Below are 27401 nucleotides of genomic sequence, written 5' to 3' on the forward strand. Positions count from 1 at the left end.
CTCATCATCACATTTATTCACAAGGAAAGCCCCACATCTTTGAGACGAAGAGCACATAAAACTTCTCTAACATTATAATAGTGCTCTAATACAGATTTGACATTATCGGTCGCAAACAATGCATTGCACAAAAGTTTTAGACTTCCTTAATAGATTGAATTTATTTTGTTTTTAAGTTAGAAAAGAGGCAAAGTGACAGTATCTTAAACTGTAAGTATCTTAATGAGAATTTCATTATCTTTCACAATTATGCATCCGATGAAGTGAGCTGTAGCTCACGAAAGCCTATGCTCAAATAAATTTGTTAGTCTCTAAGGTGCCACAAGTACTCCTTTTCTTTTTGCGAATACAGACTAACACGGCTGCTACTCTGAAGCCTTTCACAATTATGATTTCAGCAGAGACCATGGATTCAGAATACCTTCTTGAATTCTAGACATCTGAGCACAGCAGTGGAAAGATAGAAACACCTGAGTTCTTATCCCATTTTAGCATCAACACCTTTTGTCACAACCTGTTTCACTGCCACCCATCAGTAAATCAGTAAACACATACCTATTTCACAAGTGTGTTCTGGGGATTATAATTGTGAATTTCTCAGAAGACAAAAGATCTATATTAGAGACTAAATTTTATTGTGACTTCTGAAAAATGGTGATAAATATTCTGAAAAACTGAACATTGCAGCCATCAAGAAACAAAGACCCAATGCCCAATTCTTTTCACATTTACATGGTTTTACCAACAGTTTAATTCCACTAACTTCAATGGCATTACACCTGAGGTACTATAGTATGAAAAGAGAACCAGGCCTAAATTCATTTCCAATAATATAGTGGATAAAAAAAGTTTAATGATTTTTTTTAAATAAAAAAAAAAGCCAGTTTTAATTTAAATTAAATGAGACTTTTTTTTAAAAGTACCAATTTAAAATGTAATTTTAAATTGACAATTTATATTAATAAGGGCTTAACTCACTATAATCTACAAAAATAATTTAAACTAAATACAAAATATAATGTGTGATATATTTGCTGCTAAATTTTAAAGAATTGGTGTAAGTCAGTGATTTAGCACCTGGAACAAGAGTTTGTTGAAGTGCTAACCAGTTTTTGGACAGCAATAGCCTCTTCTGAAAGTGCAGAGAGAATACTTTCTTATTTCAGTTTATTCAACTAGTTTAGTTCAAAAAATGTCTCCTTCAAAGCTGAGAAACCAACTAGGAGTTGAAAAAGCACAAGAAAATGAGATCTACTAGTTCTAAAATCTTGAAGGACATGGTGACCAACCACAGTCAGTTAAATTTGCCAATTATAGAAAATATTTTCTTTGTTTAATAAATCAGTTTGTTTTCAAGGCAAAACACGTTTTGATAAACTGTTTTTCCCTTATGTATCCAGCACATTTAAAGTAGTACTAAATTTAAAATGCCATTTCTGTACATTTAAAATTTAATTTGAATTTCTATCCAATTAGAGCATAAATCAGAAATGTATCATTCACTATTTTCTAACAATTAAATTTTTTAATAATTAAGAACCTAAATAAATTTAAGTTAAGCTAAGTAATTGCTTAAATTAATGTATATAGATATAGTGTATCCTCCTGGTTAGCAAAAAGCAGCATTCAATTAAGTGTAAAGGCTATATTTAGTTGCAATCAACATGTTTGAATGGTTGCCAGCCAGTGAGAATCAACCTTTCTTCAGGAAAATAATGAAAAAGTGCATGCAAAACAAGATTAAAATTGATTATTTAAATCAAGGTTTCCTGCATGCTCATTTAAATTGATTCAAAGTGGCCATGTAAATCAACCCACCCTATACAGAAATGACAGCAAGTTCATGTTATTCATATTATTAAAGGGATAGAAGATTATGCCATTATATGTAAGAAAAAGTCTTCAGAAGCTATCACAAGTTTTTCTCTTATGACGTTCAGTAACATGTTAAACTTTAAAGTAATTACATGAAGCTATTAAATTTTATTTACTAGTGAAAGCCTATGTAATTTTCTAGAATGAATTTTGGGAGACTATCTAAACTTCTAATTTTTTTAAGCATAGAAAACTGTTTTTATTCCTGTTACATAAAGGAGAGTAGCTAACACCACACTGAAGGAGAAGATCAATTTGGTACTCACTGTTAGTAAATTTTCTATTAGCTAGATAAAGCAGAGTCAAAATTAGTATTTGACCACAAAAAATGAATAGGATTTCCTCATTTTGTGATGGACTCTGCTACTTTTTATCCAAGTACAAGCTTTGAAGTGGTTGATTTCATAAATTAACAAAAACCTCAAGTTGTCAGTGTTTTTGAGGTCAGACTAGATCAGTGGGTCTCAAACTTTTTTTTTTATTGGCGACCCCTTTCACATTGTAAGCCTCAGTGTGCGACCCCTCTAATAAATTAAACACACTGTTTAAATATATTTAATACCACCATAAATGCTGGAGGCAAGCAGGGTTTGGGGTGGAGGTTGACAGCTCGCGACCCCCCATGTAATGATCTCGTGACCCTCTGAGGGGTCCTGACCCCCCTAGTTTGAGAACCCCTGGAGTAGATGATCACAAACATCCCTTTTGGTCTTTAAAACAAACAAAAAAAAGGTAAACCAAAAAAACCCCCAAGGAATATCAAAGTTATGATCCACAAATTTACTCAAAGTTATACATAGTAGCCAAACATGCTAATATCAGACATCTGTTTGGTGTTCAGGCTGAATCAAGTTGGAGGTCTCAGTACAAATGTTGTCTATATCACACTTGCACCTTTGTCCTCAAACAAGCCAAGAACGGAGTGAAACTGAGGACAGAACCACCCACCTCACCCCAAGTATGTTCTCCCCAGTTTTATAAATGAAGCATGGTGGCAGGGTAACATGAAAGAGAGAACTTTGGTCTCAAATGCTGCAACCCAAACACCTTAAATGAGCTCTCACTAAAATGTAGTTGTCTCTCTAGCTGCACATGCATCGTGCTGAAAATATACCCATACAATAAAATAAACTCAGCATTTCTAAATATTTACCTCTCTCAGTGTGTGTTATAGATTAAAATGCCTAATGTGTGCTTTCACTTGCCACATTGTTCTAATACCACAATTTATTTTTATTTGCTTTTTACAGTTCAATATTCTATCAGTTCCTCCAACAGGTGATCTTTTTAGACGGCAACAGCATCTAGCTTTTTTATGACAGGTTTCAGAGTAGCAGCCGTGTTAGTCTGTATTCGCAAAAAGAAAAGGAGTACTTGTGGCACCTTAGAGACTAACAAATTTATTAGAGCAAAAGCTTTCGTGAGCTACAGCTCACTTCATCGGCTGCATCCGATGAAGTGAGCTGTAGCTCACGAAAGCTTTTGCTCTAATAAATTTGTTAGTCTCTAAGGTGCCACAAGTACTCCTTTTCTTTTAGCTTTTTTATGTATTCTTTATGAGAATGTTGCACAAAAAGTGAAATACCCAGAATTTACATTAAAAAGAAGAGGCTCTACATTCAGATGGCCAATGGCCAAACAAGTTCTCTCTTGCCTACATGAGCTGGCCAGGGAAATAAAAAATGATCAGCACACTCTGATCGTATTTGAATTAAGTGCTAGCAACTCATATTGGAGTTATTGCATCCCTGCAAATTCAACATGGTGAAGATAAAGAAAAGTCTTCACTGCTTCCTTTGGCTAAACAGGAGAGATGCCCCTTGGGGAGTCCAAATGACAGTGGGAATCCAGCTGTCATTTCTTAGAAATCTGGACTCACAAAATCCCATGACTGGGCTTTGGGTACATCCGTTAAGGTGACTTCAGATCCTTCATGTTCCTGAAAGCTCTGCCTCTAGTCTGGGAAAGAGGCTGACTGAGAGAAAGGGGAAAACATAATGCAGTCTGAGCCTGACAGAGAATGAGATTTCCTCGAGTGTATTGAGGAGTCTGCTCCTTAGTCTGAAAGGAACAGTGGCTGTAACAGGAATGATCAGAGAAGTAAATGGAATGAAACGATCTATAATAAGTAAGAAGACCAGAGAAAATTTACTCAGGACTCAGTTTGTGGGTAGCATAGGAATCACAACTATTACTGTAACCCAGAACTGTGCAGGACCAAACTAGAACACTGCATTCTCCTCCTTCTGCTCCAACTTCTGTTCATCATTCCTACCAAAATAATGCGATGCTCCAAAGTCTAGACATTTACTTAAAGTAGACACAAGGACTTATACAGCAGGCCTGATATTTGCATGACAAGGCAACACATTAAGGAATCCTTCCTGATAATCTCTACAGAGTTGTGTGGTTGACCTATTCATTTTATAATATTTCAAGTATGAGTTATAGTTTACATTAAATGAAGTTTGTATCAAAACGTTAAATGAATAAATAATACAAAATAAAGAATTGCTAGTGCTCCCCACACTGGGGTGGAGGGCTGGAAGCATGTTTAAATTAAAACATACCTATTACCTAATGTCACAGGAGTAGAGGAGTATAATAAAATTGTGTCAATCTCATTTTTAATCTCTCTCAGTCACTGGCTCTTGTCTATTTTATAGAAAGGAAACACATGAAAAAGGTCTGCTTTTAAGGCCTTCACAGTCCCTGTGTGATGGTCCAAATCAGAGCACTTTACAGATACAATCACTAAAAACATATTTCCCCCCCACTCTGAGCTTTCATCATTTACCTAATCAAAAATGACTAGGAATGCATGGCTTGATTTTCAGAAGCCCTCAGCATCCACTGCTCATGTAGAAGTCAGTGGGAGCTGAAGCTACTCAGCATCTTTTAAAAAAAATCAGATTAGTCATAATAATGAGGGACAGGAGTCCAACAAGTCTTGGGGGGGGGGGGGGAGGGAAGGAGGAGTTGGGCTACTCTTCACTGTAAAGATCTATTAGGAGCTTATATACCGAACCATTTGCTGACACACTGTATATGTGGCTGAATACTAACAGTTTAAGTAACACTGACTAAATTAATGATTTTAGCATGATCTTTGAGTATATCTCTATACTCAAATTAATGAAGACACGTTTGGCATAATATTGCCCTATTTGTTTCCAACGTCATGCAATGCACAATTGGCAAATTGCATATTGTGATGTTCCTAGAATGGCAAAATATTGATTGTTGCTGACAAGCTTTTGTTGAAGATATCCTAGAAGTAACAGTTTCACTACGGAGAATATTTTTCCTGTGGACGGTTAATTGTTATGATATCTATGACTGTTAAAAGCACCGCTCTGTGAATTGCTTATGTGAGAGTAAGAATTTATTTTGTATGTTCTTCATGACTTAAAAAAACAAATTTAAGTCAGTGGTGTTTTGGAGCCCCATCAAGCGAATGTGTCTGAACAGTTAAAGAATTAACAGATGCCTACAAGCAGGAACATAACAGGTTGTCTTTTTGGGTGGAGACCACATGACTGTCAGGAAATAAGCAGAATATTATTTTGCTCTCTCACTTAAGTAATTATCAAAATCTGAAGTAAAACAAATAGGTTGTAAGATTTTGTTTACCACTTGAAGGAAGTCAGTGGTATAATATAGGTTATTTCACCTACAGATTTAAACCAAAATTCACAACCCTTGCTAGATAGAAACTCTGTAACTGCTCAAAGATATGAAAGGAAGTAGAAACTATTTATCTACAAAGTCCAACATAGTCTTTCTACTAAAAAGATACTCGGAAGTTTTCAGCTGTGACTACTGTTAAATTAAATGAAAAAGATGGTATAAAGCTTGCACCTAACAAACTGGTGTTTCTGGATTGGCCCAGAAGTGAAATGGAGTACAGAAACCTCCTATGACAGACAAGTCTACTTTTCTTGTGGTGGAAGCTCAGAGACAACTACTTTTAAAAGCAAAGTCATAAGACTTCAGAGAAAAGGGGCAAAGAAGGTCAAAATCCTTTCTAGCACTATCATGGCTGTTGTAGCATTATATTTATTAAACCTTCCCTTTTCTCTGTCCACAGTCTCCATTTGCTCCACAGCAACCATGCCTGCTGGCCCAAGGCTCTTCAGTCTCTCCTCTATAGGAAACACCAGATCTGTCTGCATCTCCTCATGGTGAGGTGATACGGCTTTCATTAAAGTTTTTAGTTACTGTGGATATGGTCTTTTGCATGCAAACGTGAATAAGGGGGGTGAAAACCTTCCTAAGAGATGAGGGCCTTGATGTCACCTTTGCAAAGAGAGACTTCTTGAATGTTCTTCCTCCACCCCAACCTGTCTGGGAAATAGGTTTTCTTCCACACCATCCTGTTAGCTTTCGGCTGAGGCAAAGGGACCTACTGCTGTCACAAGCCTCCCGCCTTCAGTGGAGACGCACTCGCCTGAGAGATATTGTGCCTATCCACCTCACACATCCAGTAGGGAGACAGCCTCAAAATGACCACCCTGACCGGGCCATCCCAGGGACCCAGTTTAGACCCCACCCCAACCTGGCCTATTAGCAACCCTCACAATCTGCACTCCAAACCTTTTTAATCTGCAGCCTCCCATCCCCCCACCCCCGCCCCGCCTGGTGGAGAAGCCAAGTCCACCGCCCACACCCCAAAGCGCACCCCTCCCCTGCCTCATCGGTAGCCAGATCCAACACGCCCCCTTGCCCAGCGTGCAGCCAGCTCCGTTCCGCTCGGCTCCCCTCCCCCGCCGCCCAGGGGGCGGCCAGCTCCAACCTCAGCCTCCCTCTCCACCTGCACCGCCCTCTCAGCGGGCGGCCAGCTCCAACCTCGCCAGTCTTCCCCCGGCCGCCTCGCCCACTTGCCGGGTGGGCAGCCAGCTGCCATCCCTCTCCCTCCGCCGCCTGCCTGCCCGCCCGGTATGCTGGGGCCACCTACTGCATGCTGGGGCCGGCTCCAACCCTCCCGCCCCGCCACCCTGCCTCGGGCCCAGGCGCTGCCGGGGCGAGGGGCAGGGGCGACCCAGACTGTGCCCGTCGCCCCGCGCCTGCCCGGCGAGGGGGCGGAAGCAGGCTCAGCCTAGGCAGGGCGAGAGCAGGCCCGGCCGCGCCGTCCCCTCGCGTGGGCGGGGGAAGCCAGGGCCAGCCCGTGTCTCTGGCACCTGAAGCGCGGCCTGCTCCGGGGGCGGCGGGGAGCAGCCCGGCCCCTCGCACGCACTCACCGCCGGGTTCGCCATTCCACGGCCGCGGCCGTCTGGCCGGCACGCGTGGGGAGAGGCGATGCCCCGCGCCTGACAGCTCCCTGCCTCGCCCAGAAGCCGGGGGAACCGGGCGGCGGCGGCTCCCTTCCCCCCTCGGGGAATCCCCCGGCCTCTCCGGCCCCGCGGGGTGCGCAGGCAACCGCTGGCTGGGGACACCACTTACCAGGCGGCTGGCACAGGCCCGGGAGGAGGCGGCGCGGCGTGATTTGCTCTTCCCCCGCCCGGGCAGAGAAACAGGAGGGTTATGGGCGAAGTTTCACTAGCTCCGCGCCACGACCCCACCAGCCCCAGCGAACCCGAGGGGACGGGCTGGGGGGGGGGGGAACATTTGCATATTTGTCACCCACTCGCTGATTGGCCACCCGGCCGGGGCCGCCTCCGCAGGCTGACACGGTGCCTCTGCGGGGAGGAGGGGGGAGAGGGTCGGCGAGGGGGTGTGAGGAAGGGAGGAGCGTGCGCAAGAGGCGGCGTGGGGCTGGGAGGCGCGCGCGCGCGCGCGCGTCCCCTTCCTCGGCACAGCTTCTCCTCACGCTTCCACAACCCGCAGGGGCGGGGGAGGGGAGGGAGACGCCCTGGGCGGGGGCGGGGCCTCCAGGCAGATGAAAGCATCCGAGCCGCTGATAAAATGGTGCGTGAGCGGAGCGATGCGCTGATCCAATATGGCCCCCCCCCCCTCCTTCCCTGGCGGAAGCCAATCCCGGGCGCGTTTACTCTGGAGCTTCCCGCAGAGACCTGGAGACTGGGGTAGGCCCCGCTGCCGGGGAAAGCCGAGGGGAGAGCGGAGCGCTCCGGCGGACAGTGGCGCCCTCTTGCCGCGGCTTCCTTTCCCCTCGCCGGTCCCAGCCCCGCGGGCATGGCTCTCGCACCTGCTGCGCCGACGGGCGGGGAGAGGGGACGGGGGCTGACCCCCTGGGGTAAGGACGCTTTCGGCTCAGGGGCAGGCCCGTTCAATACCGACCGCCCCCCGCCTCCTCCCCCACCACTCCCGTGGCTGCCGTCAGCTAGAAGCCCCGGCCCCCCCCCCCCGCTGCCTGAGGAACTGGGCTCCAGGCTGCGTGCGGCGGAGTAAAGCCGTTGTGCCCCTTACGCCGCAGTTCTGTCGCCAGGGCCTGCCGAGTCTCCCCGAGACGTGTTCGCTGTGACCCGCTACTTCCCTGCAGCAGGGGCGCGCTGGGGCCGGGCCTGACTTTTAGGCTCACTAAGGAAACTGCCCTCGTGTTTCCACTTCATTTTTAAACGAAGATACCGACCCCTTCTGGGTTCCCAGGGGGCATACTAGACAGAGTACTGACCCCGGCCTCAGAGTCGTTTAAGGCCACTTTTTCAAAGCACTGTGCTAACAACTGTGACAGTGTGTCTATTTCCGCGTGCAAAAAAAAAATAATAATCTACAGCTATAGCTACAAATTATAGTTCTTTAATTTTTGTCCTTAAATCACATTTTTCAACCGTAAAAAGAAAAGGAGGACTTGTGGCACCGTAGAGATTAACAAATGTATTTAAGCATAAGCTTTCGTGAGCTACAGCTCACTTCAGTGGAAAATACAGTGGGGAGATTGATATACACACACAGAGAACATGAAACAATGGGTTTATCATACCCACTGTAAGGAGAGTGATCACTTAAGATGAGCCATCACCAGCGGGGGGGAGGGGGGGAAAGGAGGAGGAAAACCTTTCAGGGTGATAAGCAAGGTGGGCTATTTCTAGCAGTTAACAAGAATGTCTAAAGAAAAGGAGTACCCGTGGCACCTTAGAGACTAACAAATGTATTAGAGCATCCGATGAAGTGAGCTGTAGCTCACGAAAGCTTATGCTCTAATAAATTTGTTAGTCTCTAAGGTGCCACGGGTACTCCTTTTCTTTTTGCGAATACAGACTAACACAGCTGCTACTCTGAAACAAGAATGTCTAGGAACAGTGGGGGCCGATGAAGTGAGCTGTAGCTCACGAAAGCTTATGCTCAAATAAATTTGTTAGTCTAAGGTGCCACAAGTCCTCCTTTTCTTTTTGCGAATACAGACTAACACAGCTGCTACTCTGAAACTTTTCAACCATAGTTCACAGCTTTACAAAAGTGGGTGAGCATTCTCATCATTTTAAACAGGCTGTACTTGATGTACAAATACTTTATGTGCACTTCCTGAATAGCTCAGTTAAATTTCAATATATGCACATTAAAATATTATGTGGGTCTTAATTTGTTGTACTTGTTTATGTATTTATGACAAATTGAAAATGTGATATTTAGATACCCCTACTTCAATTTTTTTCATTCAGTACCTGGGCCCCAAGGTTTTAATCCTATGTCCAAAAAGAGCACCACTAATAATTAGTAAAGTTTAAGTTTATAAACTCTGCTACTTACTAGTTCTGATGAATTTCCCCCATTTACGTCCTAATCCCACCCCCACAATCTCAACTGCTCCTTACATACAATATTTTGGGAAATATAGCTGAGTTTTTTCCAATGATTTCTTGTCTCCCAAAAGAAATGAACCAGCACTCCCCTCACCCATCCCTCAAAGCAAAATAGATAATGAACAAATTTACATAGAGAGAAGGCATATTTTTATAATAATTTCAAGTTGGCATTAGTCAGCCAGTTGTCCCACTTCTGTAATGTGGCTGTCAGCACCATTATAATTTTGGTAAATGCTCTCAGACCTGTAGTCAGGCAGAATGGTAGAGTCTTAAACTAAAAATATTGGGCCACAATGGCATAACATGTGAGTCACTAGTGCAATTGAAGAATAGGAACATGGAAATAGTCACTTTGTACATCCAGAGAATTTTGCTCACTCATTGCCTGGATGAAGAACTGCAAAGACCCCATTTGGAAGCTTGATGCTCTGAATAGGAAGTTCATCTTCATAAAGTCTAAAACACATGCTTTCTCTTATTTCCTTGATGATTGAGAGGGGGAGGAACCTACAATTCTGGTCCTCTAGGACTTAGACAATGGTTTCAGTCTTCAGATGATGGTTCAGGGAGTTTTGAATCCCTTCCTTTTTGGATGGTTGGAGGTGGACAAATTTGTATAACATCAGTTCAAAGGTTTGATACCACATTTTATGGTAGAACCAATATACTGTGATTTCCAGGAACCACTGGTTCACCATCATTTGAATTCATGTGTTAAAGAGGACCACTGTCTTGGTCTGAAGCCCACTGAAGTCAAGGGAAAGGTTCCCGGTAGCCACTGGGCTTTGGATCAGTCTCTAGAGTCCATTAGTGGCCATGTGGAGTACTCTGGTTAAAAATCACAGAGTGTCTGAAGAGCATGTAATGGTTGGGGAACGGGGTGGGGTTAAGGAGAGAGCTGACCAGCAAACTGTGGCTGAAGGTGCAAAAAGGTGGTAAAAAGATTGCCTGGAGACGATAGGCTTGCAAATGGAAATTAAATGATTGCATTCTGGCTGCTACCCTCTGACCCAGCTGTGCCTTCCATTCTACCTCATGCTAGGGAGCTGCTGCACATATTTGCTTTAAGCAGGAACTAGCAAAGGGACTGAAGTCAGGGATTGCTGAAAAAAGTTTTGCACTGGTGGGAGATGTTACTTGGATCAGTAGCAGTCATAAGGTTTCTTTCTAAGTAAGAGTGAGGGCAATTAAGCAGAGAGGTGGTCTTTTCTGGCTCTCTATTGACTGAATTGTCATTTGAATTCCAGCACATGTAGGGAGCTACTGTAGGCTGGGGAGCCAAGCATTTCTAAAAGGCCAGAAACTGCCAAGAAAAATGCCTGGGGTTGGAGTGGCAAAGGGGGAAGGCAAAGCTTCAAGTAACTGATTCAAGTCTGAAAACTTAAATGCTTTCCTAACTGTAACTATCAGAAGACATACTGAACTGGGAATTTTCCCAGAAGGAGAGTCCAAACCTCTCCATGACTGACAAGTCCATCCTCCTGGAGCTGCAAGCAGAGGAAGCCCCACTGAGGGAGTGACAAAACTGGATATAATGAAGAACACATGCCTCTATAAATAGGGTATTTAAACATCAAGGGCTGGAGCTTGGCTGGGATTAGTCTGTGTAGTTCCACTGACTTCCAGTGGAGGATCTGGCTCCAAAAACTATCACTTGCACCCACGAAACTATAGGTGGAAAAGTCACCTGTGCCTTTTTGAAAATTTGGCACTACAAATAACTTCATAAACTGATCAGCATTGCCATTCTCTACAGCTGCAACTCAGTTACTCCTGAAAATCCAAACTTTTTTGTAATTTTGTAATTTCATATTCAGAACTCATCTATTGTATATTCCTTGGGTTTAGCTGTTTGCTGTCACACTCTACTACATATACCAGTGTATAAGCATTATTTAATTAATGAATAATGGTTAATTCATTGTGCCTAAGAGATGAGCAAATTATAGAGATGGACATAAATATATAATTTCCTTTAATTGTACAAATACAGAAAGGAAACTATGCCACAGAACCAATTTAATAAATTCTTGCTTCCTAAGGCATAAATATATTGGAGCAGATTAGATGGATTTAATTCAATTGCATTTAGTGAAATTAGATCAATACTAGTGTAACTCAAATGTTTGTACATTATGACCTTAATAACTTGACGCTCAAAAAATAAATAGCACTGGAACTATTTTTGGCAACCAGAGCTGTAGGCACCTAGACACAAGCTTTCTCTGACCCCATTGTTGCACACAGGCAAAATGGGTCTGTCATAAATATAAAGGGAAGGGTAACAACCTTCCTGTATACAGTACTATAAAAATCCCTCCTGGCCAGAGGCACAATGTCCTTTTACCTGTAAAGGGTTAAGAAGCTCAGGTAACCTGGCTGGCACCTGACTAAAAGGACCAATAAGGGGACAAGATACTTTCAAATGGCTGGTGGGGAGGGGTGGAAGAGAGAGGTTTTTGTCCCTCTGTTCTGTTTGCTTTGGAGCGAGCTCAAGAAAGCAAGCAATCCAACTCCATTAGAATTACTAAGTATTAGCAAGGAAATGTGTTAGTTTACTTTTACTTTGGTTTGTGATTTTTCTCTGTGCTGAGAGGAAGATGTATTCTTGGTTTTCTTTTTGTAACTGAAGTTTTAGCCCAGAGGGAAATCCTGTGTTTTAAATCTGATTGCCCTGTGAGATTAGCTTTCTTTCTAATTTTACAGAGGTGCTTCGTTTACCTTTTTTCTTTCTAATAAAGTTGTTTCTTTTAAGAGCCTGACTGATTTCTCTGTTGTCCTAAGACCCAGGGGTTTGTGTCTGTGATCACTTTGTAACCAATGGGTTAGGATATTATTCTCAAGCCTCCCCAGGAAAGGGGGTGTATGGTCTTGGGGGGATATTTTGGGGGAATAGGAACTCCAAGTGGTCCTTTCCCTGATTCTTTGTTAAATCACTTGGTCGTGGCAGCGTACCCTCTGAGGACAAAGAGTTTATGCCTAGGGGAAGTTTTACCCTAAGCTGTTAGAAATAAGCTTAGAGGGTCTTCCATGTGGGTCCCTACATCTGGGCCCTAGAGTTCACAGTGGGGAGGGAACCCTGACAAGATCTTTTTACCATCTTTTAGTTAGTAACCATATAAACATATTTTAAATGTTTTGTGGCTTGAGTCAAAAATTGAAACTTTTTAATGGTATTTCAAAGAGATGTTATGACTTATTCTTCAAAATATTACAAAAGCAAACAGATGTCTTATCTATATCTTGCACTACTAAAGTGACTACTCTAAAAGTCTAAACTTCAATATTTATGCGCACTATTTTCACATTTCAGTTTGGAGAATGAAAATAAAGTCAATTTCACTTTTGTTTAGAGTCAGTTTGTGCTACAATATTTGCTTTTCAAACAAGACAGTCAGGGGGATGTAATTTTTGAAGACAACTGTCTTCCACGATACCTTAAAAGTTACATTAACATTTTATTGGCTAAATTTTGAACCACATAAAGCTAGCAAAGTCTCTTTTTTAAGAGAACTTAAAGTAGGCTGAAGTAATCCCATGGGCTTTGCATCAGGCCTTTATAGAAAGTGAGATTCTTAGGACATTACTCCTATATGGGGAAAATCACCCCTTTGCAGAGAATGGGTATGTGGCCAAATCAAAATATTCCTGTTGACTTTAAAGCAATAATGCTAACCTCAAGCAAAAATGATGAGTCAACCCCACCTTCTACAATCATGACTGACTTCAAAAATCAGAAAGTTTAGAAGAAAAAAACCCTATACCTTCTGGCTTATTTACCTTCTGGTTTTTGAACCTTTACAGTACAATGGGTTCATGTTTTCAAACTTCTCAATAACTATAAGGGCCAGCAGCTTTCATTATATTAAAATGAAAATGAATGGTGTGATTTTAATAGTCACATGACTAACACACTGTTGTGAGACTTGCCAACTCTCGCCATTTTATTGCAGTGCTATTGTAGGGCCTAATTCAAAACTCATTTACAGAAAATTGAGGATGAATGACCAGAGAGGTCTATTCTGATAATTGTGGCTAGAGTCCTCCATCATCATCCCATGTGAAATAACTCAATAGTATCAGATTCTTCAGCCCGCTTACTTTCCCACAAAATTAGCGTCTTAAGAATGATCAGAAGCAGGAAAACTAGATATTTGTTTTTAAATAAAACTGCTCAGACAGTAATTGAAACCTACAGTACCCTTCAGACCACTCGCATAGCCACGAGCTCATCTACACTGATACTTGTTTTCTTCTGTAAAATGCTTTGAGATCTGTGGCTGAAAAATCTGGAAGTTCTAAGTTATTTCTCTTTATGGACTTCAGTCTGTGCTCACTTTCAGATTGATCATTTGTTTGTACTCCTCCCAGTCATTGCATAGGGGTGATAATTTGCTGGAAATAGTTAGGGCAAACACAGTTTAGTATGCATAAAAAAAGCTAAGTGGTCACCACTTACTAATAAAATCAGCCCAACTTTTGGTTTGATTCTACGTGACGGGGAGGGCTCACAGAAAGGGTGTAGTCTTGCTGTGGCCTTCATTCAGAAAATGTTTAAGCACATGGTTAAATCTAAGTAGAAGTATAAATTCCATTGACTTGTATTTTAGGACAGAACACTGATTTTTGTTCTAGTTTTTGTAGACTCCAGACCAGTTACTTAGAGAAGGCATTTGCTAGCTGCATTGGCCATGCTTAACTTTAAGCATATGCATAAGTGGCTTGCTGGATCAGGGTCTAGAAGCTTACAGCCAGGTAGGATAAGGTGTTGGTGTGTGACAAGCCTGGAGTGGGAAAGATTCTTGAGATGCAAACATACTTGGCCAATTGTCAGATTCAACAGGTCTGATGGCTCTTCTAGGTGGCTAGACTGGAGTTCACAAAAAAAAAAAAACCACGACAAAATGGACCCTGGGGCTGCAAACCGTGATGTTCCTGTTTATGGAGGGTAGCATCTGTTATAAGTGGCATAACCACAAGTCGGTACAGCCCTCAGTACATGATTCAGTTAAAATGGTTTCAGGCAAGGATTTTTCTGTTTTGCCTTGTCACAGACATAAAGCTTGCTTCAAAATTGTCTATTCATTATACTTAATTTTTCTTCATTCCCATTAATCCTTCTATTAGACTTTAACAGTGAAAACATTCTGAAAATTGTTTTCACTTGATGCAATGTCTTGTATTCTAAAACAAGAAGCTTCAATAAGTGTCCGATCACAGGACGCCTGTCACTCCAAGCATAAGTAGTGTGAGGGTTTGGGATTAATGAAGTGAGCTGTAGCTCACGAAAGCTTATGCTCAAATAAATTTGTTAGTCTAAGGTGCCACAAGTACTCCTTTTCTTTTTCCTCAGAAAGAGCCATTTATCTGATGCTACTTCATAACAATCATGATTCCAGTGCTTAATTTGTAATGAAAGATGCCAAGGCTCAAGCAATTGTTTTACTTTCATAACAGATATGGTGAGCCCAGAAGTGCCGGGGCTATGAACTGCCAAGGCCAGAGATGCCAGGCTTAGCCCTTGCAAGCCCTGGCACAAATTAAGCCCTGCATGACTCAATCCTCAGTTCCTCTTAACTTTTTGCAGCTTCAACTGCTGAATATTTAACGAGCTCTTGCTGCCCCCTTGTGGTATTTAAGTAGATAAAACTATCGCTCTTTCCTGCAAGTTTATGCATCAGTCAACATACTCAATGGATTGAATGAATGAAAATTAAACCTTTTGCTTTTAAAAATACTCTTAAACCCCAAAACAACTTTACTATTAAGAGGTTTCAGAGTAGCAGTTGTGTTAGTCTGTATTCGCAAAGAGAATAGTAGTACTTGTGGTACCTTAGAGACTAAAATTTATTTGAGCATAAGCGTTCGTGAGCTACAGCTCACTTCATCGGATGCTCACGAAAGCTTATGCTCAAATAAATTTTTTAGTCTAAGGTACCACAAGTCCTCCTTTTCTTTTTACTATTAAGGGCTATAATCTCCCAGATATACACCTATTTTAAGTTGCAGTATATCTGTATGGCTAGTTTTTGCTACAATATGGAATTTTGCTCTTTGATGAGGCCCTTGTGATGCATGCACAGAATGAAAGCAAGTTAAAAAGGTAGAATTTTCTTTATTTGGATATTGGTCAAACCTTTCGAACCAAAGCTTCAAAAAAAAAAAAATTCTGCAAAACTAGCTCCCATTGTACTTAAAACTCTGACTTCAAAATTTACATATGCAAATAGTAGCTGTATCCAGTTTGGTGTCTGTAGATCCAAATGTGGTTTCTTTCATTTTTGTCTGGTTCACCCCTAAGAAATCCATTTTAAAATCTGGCCCTTAAATATTTAATTTCATAAACTTGTTTTTTTATATATAGAATCATTTTATTAAGAATTTGGTTCTTATGAGATGCAGTGGATCTGATTGTGCTTTATGTCAGTCTTACACTGATATTTAATTGACTTCATTGAAGCTACTGATTTACATTGATGCAAATATGAGAATTGATCCAAGTGCATTCTCCTGAATTAAACACAGGACTAAGGGAAGGAACTCCTATTGTCTAATCCTGGCTCTGATATTGACTGGCTGAATAGCTTTGGGGCCATCACTTAACATCTTTGGCCTTGTCTAAAGTAGGAAGCTCTCCCCTTACTCATAACTGATGTCAACAATAGTGCTAGATAGTTTCACTGTAAGTGTGTAGGTGGAGACAAACCTTGTTCAGTACCATTAGAAGCGAGTTAAGACCTGTAGTCTACATGTAGTATATACCCAAAAGGTGCCAGGCAGTTTCAGTGCACTAGAGAGACTCTTGCAGCACATTTTCCATGCCCAGCAATTAAGTAAAGAAATTAAGGTTTTGAACACACCATGAATTATGAGAAGTCCTACCATATATTACGTGGAAACTTAATTGCACATTGTCATTGCCTTGAGATGAACCAATAATATACCTTCCATAATAAATACAAGAAACTATTTAAATAAAACATTTAATTTGACTTTAGATTGGGTAAAGAAGTGCTACATTAAGAAACAGTTGCCACAGTATAAATAGATGTGTTGTTAATCCAGCGTGGTCAGAGACAGTTTTTGGCAAAGTTATGGCTGGCAGAATAGGTGATGGTCCTCCTAATCTATCCTTTTAATCTGATGTGTGAGCTCTTCTCCTCACGTATTCACCTCAACAAATTTAACAACCTAATTGGGACTAAGCAGATAGTATTATTTGAATGTTTCCTTTAGATAACTCTGAAGAGTCAGAAACTGAAAGGTTTTGGAATGAGGCACAGACTCACCACAGTGGCGCCTCCTGCTGGCTGGTTTGGGAATTAGCTCTGTCAGCAGTGCACCTTCGCTAGTGGGGTGTCTCGCCCAGCGTTACTCTTTTGGTCTCTGCCGTCAGACCTCTGTCACTCCTGGACCGCAGCATCTGCTTTTGGACACTGACTTCTGGCTGTGCCCGCTCCACTGGCTCTCCCCTATCTTCCAGGGGATTGGCAGCTTGTGGTTCTATCACTTGCCTCAGTGGCTCACTGCAGTCCTCAGTCTAGCCCCTTCCTCCAAGGGCAAACTGCAGTCTGGCTTAACCACTCTCATCACTGGCAAAGGGGTGTAAGGAGGAGCCCAGGTCCACCTACTACTCTGGGCCCCGACCCAGGGACCCTCTAGCGCAACCATTTTGATCCAGCCCTTGTGCTCCCACTGGGGAGTGGGGTCTGGGGCTTGCCCCACTCCCATGTTCCAGCCAGGGAGCAGGGTCTAGAGCTGCTCCATGCAGCTCCCGGAAGCAGTGGCATGGCCCCTCAGGGCTCCCATGTGCAGGGGCAGCCAGGGGGCTCCACTCTGCATGCTGCCCCCACCTCAAGCACCACCCACATAGCTCCCATGGGAGAGCTGCAGGGGCAGTGCCTGTGGACAGGGCAGCATGCAGAACTGCCTGGCCACACCTCCACATAGGAGCAGGAGGGACTGCTTCTGGGAGCTGCTTGAGGTAAGCACCACTCAGAGCCTGCACCCGTATGCCTCCCCATATCCCAACCCCCTGATCCCAGATCAGAGCATGCTCCTGCACCCCAAACCTCATCCCCAGAGTCCACACCCCCAGCCAGAGCCTGCACCCCTATCCCCTGCCTGATTCTCCTCCCACCCTCCAAACCCCTCAGGCCCAGCCCAGAGAGCCACCCTACTCCCCAAATTCCTCACCCCCATCACCCGCTCTCCATACCCTGAACTCCTCATTGATGGTCTCATGCCAGAGCCCACATCCCCAACCAGAACCCTCACCCCTTCCCATACTACAGCCCCAGTTTTGTGAGCATTCATGGCCCACAATACAATTTTTATTCCCAGATGTAGCCCTCAGGCCAAAAAGTTTGCTCACCTCTGCTCTACCAGCAGCCACTTCCTGCTCTCCTCTATTGCCAACTTCCCTGGGCCACTTTCCGGTGGCCCCAGCACCTTCTCTGTCCCTTTTGTATCAGGGCCCCAGTCTGGCAGTCATCAGCCCTGAGCTCTCCCAGCCTCTCCTAACCCTGCCCTGCCCTGCTCTGCTCTGCTCTGTCTTAGGTATTTCTCTAAAAGCCACTTTTCCTCCCTTTGTCTTCTGAGGAGTGACTTAACTCCTCCCCCCCCCCCCCCTGCAGCCTTCTTATAGGGCCCAGCCTGGCCCTGATAGGCTGCTTTCAAGCCTCCACCTGATTGGCTCCCAATAACCCCTTCCATGAGCCTCTCTGGCTTGTTTTAACCCCTTCCACTCCAGAGTGGGGCAGCTGCCACACTACAGGCTTGTCAAAACAAAAGTTATACTGATTTAACTAAATTGAGGAATTTTGGGGAACTCTTAGTGTAGCCCTTAGGCAGTTTTAAGTTATACCAAGACTGAGCTAGCCCCTGCCAGGCCCCAGCATCGGAGGAGCAGAAAAGTTCTCAAAGCCAGTTCCTTTCCTACCTCTCTGCCCCCTTTAGCCAAAGATCTGGTCTCTTGTATAGCTTACAGATCACAGTTAGTAGTAACCACAAATATAATACACTGCGACATACCAAGAAAACTATATACACGGAACTGTGCTTATTCCTCAATAATGATAGGGAGACCCAGTGTGAATTAGAGAGTTGGCAAATAACCATAATTAAAAAAATAAGGTGCATATGTATTTTATTCAGTTATTTTGATTGTAGCTTTTATTATATTTCATATAATAGTAATTATGAATTCCTCAGACTGATTCCTTATGCACTGAATAAATTCTAGTATCTTTTGAATCTTGATTTGCTAATAGTAAATATTTGAAATGTGCTTGCTAGCAGATTGGTGAGAAATATATATGACATATCAATATCATAATATTCTTAATAAAGAATAAATTAGACACTGAAATTCACATTCTCTTTGCAAAATATTCATGAGCAAATTCCCAAATTTATCTGTTAGCTAGCAAACAGCACACTGCAAACCTTCAATATCTGAACTTTGAAATGTGTGCTTGCATAAGTTACATGTAGTTTTATTGTTTACATCTGTCTGTATCCACCTATTGTACCTTGTCTGATAGTTAGAATGTAAGCTTCTTAGGGGGTAATTTTAGTCTGAATCATGAGTAGGGCTCCTAGGCCATATGGTAATACAAATAATGACAGCTTTTACATGCTAATGAAGGGCTCACCAATAGTTCATCACTAAAGTTTCAACTTAGTGGTTTTTATTTATAAAGTTTACTAGGTATAAAATACTCCTGGAAAAAATCGAGCTATCTTCTTGACCAGTTACTCTCACTGGAGGCGAAACAACTACGATACATTATGCAAGAACGTCTTTTTTTTGTAAAAAATTACAGAAACTGAGATTATAGATTGGTCACAAGACTACCTCTATGTTTCCTCCCCTCCCCCCGCCAAGATACACTCCTCTCCTCTTAAGCTCTCACAATGGAGAGCTAAGTGCATTGCCATTATCCAGCCTCATCTAGTTAAAACAACACACTGAGCAATCCAGACAGAACAGAAGAATAATCCGATTCAGAAGAATCTAAAATTGTTCAAACTCATGCAGGAAGTTGATTGCAGAACTCTGTTAGGGAGCAGTGACAGCAAGTCAATGTTATGGGACACAGTGGGTGGTGATAAAGACTGTGACAATAGGACAAGATATATAGAAAAGCTCCTATATCTTATTGAAAATGAGATGGGAAGAAAGTCTGCCTGATTATAACAGATCACTATCTACCAAAGGCTTAAGTGTCACTAGACAGCTCAGTAGACAAGCCATCATAGGAGGGTTGTTGATTTAGTAGAGATTAATTATAGCCTCCAGCACACCAAGTTTATTATGTCCAATAAGCATGACAAACAACTGGAGGAACAGGTTTGTCTTTACACATGATAGCGTGCTTCCTCAAGGCCTGACTTATGAAAGAATAATTAGGTATTTAGGTTGAACTGTTTATATTTCGTGTTTAATGTATGTGTGGGATGTAGATTTTTATTTTCAAAGTATATTCCAAAATCCAAGTAGTTGTTGTTCTGGTAATACTCCTCTAAATGATAACTGGACTTGCAGGCCATTCTGCGTGATGAGATCAGGGGCATTTTCTGTGCTGACTAAAAGGTAACCTATATATTATAAGTTTGAAAAAAATACACTCTCCAACTTCCCTGGTTAACTATAGGTTCGTTTGGGGTAGGGGGGATTGTCAATAGAAATTTTAATGGAAGATGTCAAAATCCCATTGAGATCAATGGGAACATTTGAATCTTAATTTTGACTGTTTTGGGGATGATAATCTCTTAAAGATAAGAATTTTCTGTGGATTGGGAACATTAGTTTGTGTCAGCAGGGGGAAAAATACTGGGTACCATTGTGTCCATAGGCCCAGCCTTGAGTAAGGATAGGGGTAGGTGTAAGCAGCACCACAGAGGGGAAGACCCAGGAGAGACTGTACCTCATGCACTCATTGCATAGCATTTCGTCTCTGCTCCAGGAGTTAGTTATCTGCTTCTTGCTGTTACCAGTAGTATATTAAGAAATAGCTGTACTGGCCAGCATGTCAGCTCGGCCCACTCCTCCCAGTGTATTCAAAGCCGTAGTCTAGCCTAATTAAAATGCAATGGCATTTTATAATGCAATGGTATGCCCTCACCTGAAAAACTGATTGCTGTAAATTCTTCTCTCCGTAAAAACTGACATCTGTCATGAGTAAGTTTTAGCAGAAGTTTTTTATAATTGGCAGTATTTATTTTTAAGCATTTTCTTCTAATAAACTTTCACAGTTGCAGGAAATTATGGAGAGGTCAGATAATCTCTCAGTAGATTTTGAGACCGAAAAAGTTAGCTTCATAACCAGTAAAACATATGTAAACATCACATGTCAAAAAGTACCAAGTAAATATCCTTAAATCCAACTCTAATTCTCAAGCAGCATTTTTCTTCCTTTGCTTATCAGTAACTTTTCAATTATTGAGGGAAATACTTTGTCAGTTGGTGTGTATAATTAGTAAATGCTGATTTTACTGTAAAAATCCATTCCTTCCAACCCAACTCAGAAACTGCCCAGCGTTACTTTTAATTTGCTGATGGAAGAATGTTGAGTGGTTGGTTGTTGCTAGGATATTTTTTCCATTGCTTATTTTATAGGATTTTGTATTTAATGTTCTATAAACTGCTGATATAGTGTCATCTTAGGACCCTGATAAGGACACACCAGTTTCCCTCAAAGGCTTTATGTTCTCAGCTTTTGATATTGGGAGGTGGGGGTCATGAGTCTTTGTGGCCTGCAAAACACTGAATAAATTGGTGGCTCAAACAGGGCTTTATCAAAAATGATCCTAGCTAAGGATGACTTCATTTGAATTTTATTGGACCAAGCTGCATGGCTTCAAGGTTGGCCTTGCACCTGATTTGTCCAAAGACCTTGGAGGGAGGTGCTGTAAGGCCTAGTAAGCAATGATTGCAAACACAAGAATCAAGGGTAAAGTCTGATATTCCAGAATCCGTAACTCTGATCTCTGGGGGAGTAGAGATCATGACTCCAGCCTTTGAACAGTCTCTCCCTGCACTGAAAGGAGGCCCACAAGTGAGAAGGGCTGTGTCAGCAACATCGTCAGATTCCTTGATTGTAGTTCCAGCTGCTGCTCCATGCAAGTCTGGAAGACTGAGATGAAGAGTTTGAGAACCCTCTTGTCCTCGTTAGATGAGATGTCCCACTCTCTTTATTCTACAGTTGTTGGGTGTTGTTGTGTGCAAGCATGTCTGTATAGACACCTATCAAGATCACACATGGGAGGTGTCACTAATCTGTCCATAGCGTGGCACCCCCTTTAGGAGTTGCAGGGAGCATGTTTGTGAGTCAATTATCCCACTGTAGGGGGGTTGCAGGGCATATCTTTCTAGCAGGCCAACACTCAAACCTCTGGCCAAGTATACGAGCTCAAGTAAGATTTGATTGTGGGGCTTTTTTTGTTTGGTTGTATACCCCAACCAAAGAATTTTACCAAAATGGCAGCCAACTCTTTAAATCAGTGGTTCTCAAACTTTTTTTCATGGACCACTTGAAAATTGCTGAGGGTCTTGGCAGACCACTTAACAATCTTTCCAAATGTTGTTGTATCATTAGCTAACTATTGTAAAGCTCTTTGGATAAAAGCGCTATATTAAAAAAATCTTAATATCTGTTTTGTTCTACAAATAAAAGCACACAACTCATATTTTAATATCAGTAGTCTACCTTTCTAATGCGATGGATGTTCTCTCTTCCCCTACCGTGGCAGCCCTTCGGCTAGGAAGGAGGGGGTCTCTCCCCCTGCCACAGACCTGAGGCTAGGAAGGAGGGCCATCTCTCCCTGGCAGCTGGAGCTGGGGAAAGTCACCTCTTTCTCTAACCGCCACAGCCCTGCATGTCCCAAATTCCTCCCACCCCCTCTTCTCACCCCCCCAGAAGGGGCGGGCCTCAGGCAGAAGGGATGGAAGTAAGTTACATTTCTTACCTGCACAGTCCAAACACAAGCAACCCACCTCTCCTACATACTTCATGGATCCCTACTATTGCATGACTTAGCTATAGAAAATAAAGCTACTATTACTACTACCAATACTGTCTGTAATAAAACTTTACTATTGGAATAAGCCTGAAAACTCACTGTCACATTTTTCTCCTTGTCCTCCCTCCTCCTCCTCCTCCAGCCAGGCTGCAGATGCGGCTAGGCTCCCCGTTCCCCCACACTCTGCAGGGGCTCCCCTCTAGCTTGTAGCAGGGAGCAGGAGGACTGGCTGAGGGAGAAGCATCCCCAGGTAGACTGCTGCCTGCATAAGAACAGTTTAAATTTAGCTGTTCACTCCACAGTCTGAACTGTGGATTCGGGGCTATTTCTGGCTTCCTTGTTAATTTCACTCAGGGTTGTTTGCAGGGAACGAGGGAGGGGGTTGTGTGAGACCAAGGCAGGGGCAGAATACAATAGCCATTTGGCCGCACAGCTTAAATCCAGAGCTAGTAAAGCCAGTGGAAGGGGAAAACTCACTGTCATATTGGTTTCTCTCCTCCCTCCTCCTCCAGCCAGACTGCCCGACTTGGCTAGGCTCCCTGTTCCCCCCAGCAGGGGCTGCAGCAGCTCCCCTCTAGCAGGGAGCAGGGGGACTGGCTGAGGGAAAAGCCTCCCCAGGATGCCTCTGCATAAGAACAATTTATATTTAGCTGTTCACTCTGCGTTCTGAATTGCAGAATGAGGGGCTATTTCTGGCTTTCTTGTTAATTTCACTCAAGGTTGTTGGGGTGGGGGGTACCAAAGCCTGGGCAGTTCTTTTCTGCCCCCTGGATGAGGCGATCTTCAATAATATAATACACAAAAAATACAATCAAAATCAGGAACCATTTATAAGTTCAAATCTATCCCATTCCCTCCCCAGCAGAGGATCATGGTTGTGATGTCCAAACTGCTTGCAGATCCTCTTTGAAATGTTACTGTTTAAAAAAAAAAACATGGAGAACATGGTGGGAAGATGTGTTCTGATGATCGGGGTTTATTTTGGGCAAAGCAATTTTGGTAAAACAACTAAAGATTCACAGGCAAAGCAAATAGCTCCATAGACAAAACCACAAAGGGACTGGAGGGGAAAACTGGATATTCAGGGAAATTATTGTGCCTCCTTTGAAAGAAATAGTAGTTTTCATTTCACCCTCTTTATATATTGAATTAAACACCTGAAATGTCCTTAGGACATAGGGGCTCAGATCTCTTTTTGTTTTGTGGGTGTCAGTGTCCTGCAGAGTGCAGAGGCTGAAATTGACAAAACTTTCGCTAAGTATCTTGTATATTTCATGGCAGCTATTCTAGTTGTCCTTCATTCACCCCTGTCTTCCCCTATTAATAGCCACATATTGGTGTTCCCCCTGCATACTTTTATGTGCCTGGGAGGGAGATTAAACAATCCTTGATATCTGACGTGCTAGGAAATAGGGAGCATCTAGGGAAAGCTGGGCACTGGTGGGCATGGCGCAGTGGCTGGCTGGCTGAGGTTTTTGCCTTGGTTACATACTCCTTGACAGACCCAGCCCAGCGGCACCTGCTGACTGGGATTCCACAACCTCTCTTTGATAACCTATTCCAGTACTTAATTAACCTTACAGGAAAAAACACTTGTAGCTAACATCTAACCTAAATCTCCCTTATTGCAGATTAAGCCAATTACTATTTGGCTATTACTATTTTTCTATCTTCAGTGGACATGGAGAACAATTGAGCAGCATCCTCTTTTATAAAATACCTTAATATATTAGAACACTGTATCAGGTCCCCACTCAGTCATCTCTTCTCTAAAGTAAACATGCCCAGTTTTTAACCTTTCCTCATAGACTAGGTTAGAAAACCTGATCTGTTGCTTTTCTCTGGACTCTCCAGTTTGTTCATCTTAAAGTGTGGCTCCCAAAATAGGACACTATTCCAGCTGAGGTGCCAGCAGTGCCAAGTAGAATGAAGCATTACCTCATGTCTTATATACATTCCTGTTAATAGATCCTAGAATGCCTAGTGTTTTTTGTTTTGTTTTGTTTTTTACAATGGCCTTACATTGGCCCATATTCAATTTGTGATCTACTGTAACCCCTCGGATTATTTTCAGCAGTACTACTGCCTACACATTTATTCCCCATTTTGTATTTGTGCATTTGATTTTTTTCCCTTCATCAGTTGAGTACTTTACACTTGTCTCCATTGAATTTCATGATGTTGAATTTTAGATAAATTCTCCAATTTGTCAAGTTTCTTTTGAAGTCTAATCCTGTCCTCCAAAATGCTTACAACCCCTCTACTCCATTATACATGTCACTAATGAAAACACTGAATACTGAGACCAACCTATTAATTTGACCTTGTTTTAATAATAGTATTATGTTGGTTTTAATTTAATATTAATAACCCAGCTTGATATTTTTTAAATAAAGTTGATACTGACTCATTTATCTCAATAAGCACCATGGAATCCGATGGTTTGAGGACATGGGTGGTTATCAGCTGGTCAATGTAAAAGCCTGACCAGCTCTCCACAATTAACGTTTGGTTCTCACCTAGGGATGGGTTACAGAAGATGTGAGGAAAGAGGGGAAGGACTCGGATTTCTTTTTTTTAAAAAAGAGTCATGACAGTTAATTTTTTTCTTCATACACTTGACTGTAATTATGTACCTATAGTTAACCTGTAGTACTCCCTGCACAAGACAACATTGTCACTATCCAAGGCAACTGCACCTGTATTCCTATTCCATGACCTCTGGAGGATACTCATTCTAGCTCCTCAGCCATGATCTCACTTGGCAGAGAGGTCTTCTCTCCGTCCCTGCCCCTGGTGATTTTTCCAGGCTTCACATTTCACTGCCTATACTGTGATATCCCAAGCATGCTAGAGTGCCTAAACTGGCCAGTGTCTGCACTGTGCTTTCTCTTTGAAGGCTATGAACAGCTATAATTGCCATCAGTGATATATTACCACATGAGCAAGCACCTTTATTCTTAAGGTGAAAGCATTGTAGAGAAAACATACAAGAAGTTCCTATACGAATGCTAAAAGCTTTTTAGAAATCATCCATGAGTCTTATGGAGCCTCAGTAGGCCAATAGTCCTTCCAACCCTTCCCAGGAAGCATTGTGCACACCCCCTCCCCCGCCATTGGACAGAACGTCCTGTCAATTTGCTGAGTGAAAAAGGCCTTGAGCCAATTTAAACTCAGGGTCTTTATCCAAAAGTGTTTTCTTTGTCTCTTGATCTCTGGATAATCCAGTTTGAACGAGTATGTGTGAGCCTCTCCACGTGATGCTTCACCACTTCATGGTGGTAGTATTTCTCTGGAGGTGTTGCAACCTGAGTGAATTTGTGTAATCAGACACCATTGTTCTTAGTTCCTGGAGGAGCTGTGAATACCCTCTCCCATGAAGTTACATGGAATCCCTGGGCCACAGTGATACACAAACTTTATACAGAAAGATCTCCCAAAACTCTTAAAGGAAATTGCCATATTTATCACAATCAAAGCCAAAATTAAAGCCAAAATTTTAGTAGAAAATAAAAGTTTACACATCATACCAATAAACAAACACCTTTTTACATAAAACATACAAATTAGAGGTAGTCAAAATTTTTCAAAACAATATTTTTGTTGGGAAATGGCTTTTTTCAAAATTAAGTTTTCCAAATGTTTTTCAAAATTCAGTTAACTTTGACAATCTCACAATTTCATTTTTTTTCTTCCCTTTGTGGTTCAGTGGGGGAAGGAAAGGGTACAAGTTCATCTGCCTCTTCGAACACTCTTCCCCCCCACCCCCAGTAAACAATGTATAAGGGATATAATGGTCACAGTATGAGGCATTACTTATAATTGTCTGGTGTTGAAGACACTTCCTGTAAGGGCAAGTTGTTCCATAATGGATAATTATGAGTGTTATCACTTTTTTTCTGAAGAATTTGGTATTGACCAGTATCATACAGGTTACTGGCCTAGATGGACCATTACTCTGATCTGATATGGAAATTCACATGAACACCAAATCCTGGAAATGCACATATCACTGATTCTGACTGCCTTTTGTCTACTCAATGTGAATAAAGTATTCATAGATTGTATTAAGGAAAAGAAGAAACACCTTGTCATGGTATACTGTACATGTCAAAAGGAGATGAAGAGGATTATGAATCAGACCTAAAAGGGTGTAAAAATGAATCAATAAATCCAAAATGTATTGTGAGAAAAAGGATTACCTAGGAAGTGAATAAAGCCAGTGAGTTTCTTAAATAAATGGACTGCGAAAAGACATCTGACCACTAAGAGATACTGGAAGGAATTTAATAACCCAGGAATAGGATTTAGCTGAAGAATTTAAATCTGTTTTATTCAGTGTTCAGAAGGTAGACCAAAGATTAGATGTTAAAAATGGAAACATTGCTAGCTTTTCTATTATCCTCTCTCAGAAACAGACTAGAACAAGTAACTGGAAGAAGAAAAAAAAAACCCAGAAACGCAGCCCTAGAGCTGAAGAGGTTACACCACAATCCTGAAATGAAATGATGAAATTATTAGCTCAGTAACGGATTTTTGAATAGCTCATTGGATTGGAAAAAATAGCGAAGCGGCATATTGCAATTGTTAAAAAGGGTTATGATGAATGACTCTTCTTAGATGTAGAAGCTATTGTAGCACCTGCTTATAATTCATAAGAAAACAAAAATTCAGGTGAGGTGACATCACGTTGTGTTTTAAAGTCTAGAGAATCTACACGGTATTTTAATGAGATTTATTGGGGTATAAATCTTCACAATTCTTTGGTCTGCAGTCAATGTGCTAACATGCTAGGGA

At 42.1% G+C, this 27401-nt stretch overlaps 1 protein-coding gene across 1 annotated transcript in view; it reads right to left on the minus strand.

The window, feature by feature from the left end:
• The window catches only part of CHD9 (chromodomain helicase DNA binding protein 9), a 193864-nt gene extending 186386 nt beyond the window's left edge, over nt 1–7478 (minus strand). The window contains 1 exon segment of the mRNA XM_043495245.1: nt 7318–7478. The gene's annotated coding sequence lies outside the window, so the exon portion shown is untranslated.
• Between the last annotated feature and the right edge of the window lie 19923 nt (nt 7479–27401).

This window comes from Dermochelys coriacea, chromosome 12 (assembly GCF_009764565.3).
Source record: "Dermochelys coriacea isolate rDerCor1 chromosome 12, rDerCor1.pri.v4, whole genome shotgun sequence".
NCBI classification, from domain to species: Eukaryota; Metazoa; Chordata; order Testudines; family Dermochelyidae; genus Dermochelys; species Dermochelys coriacea.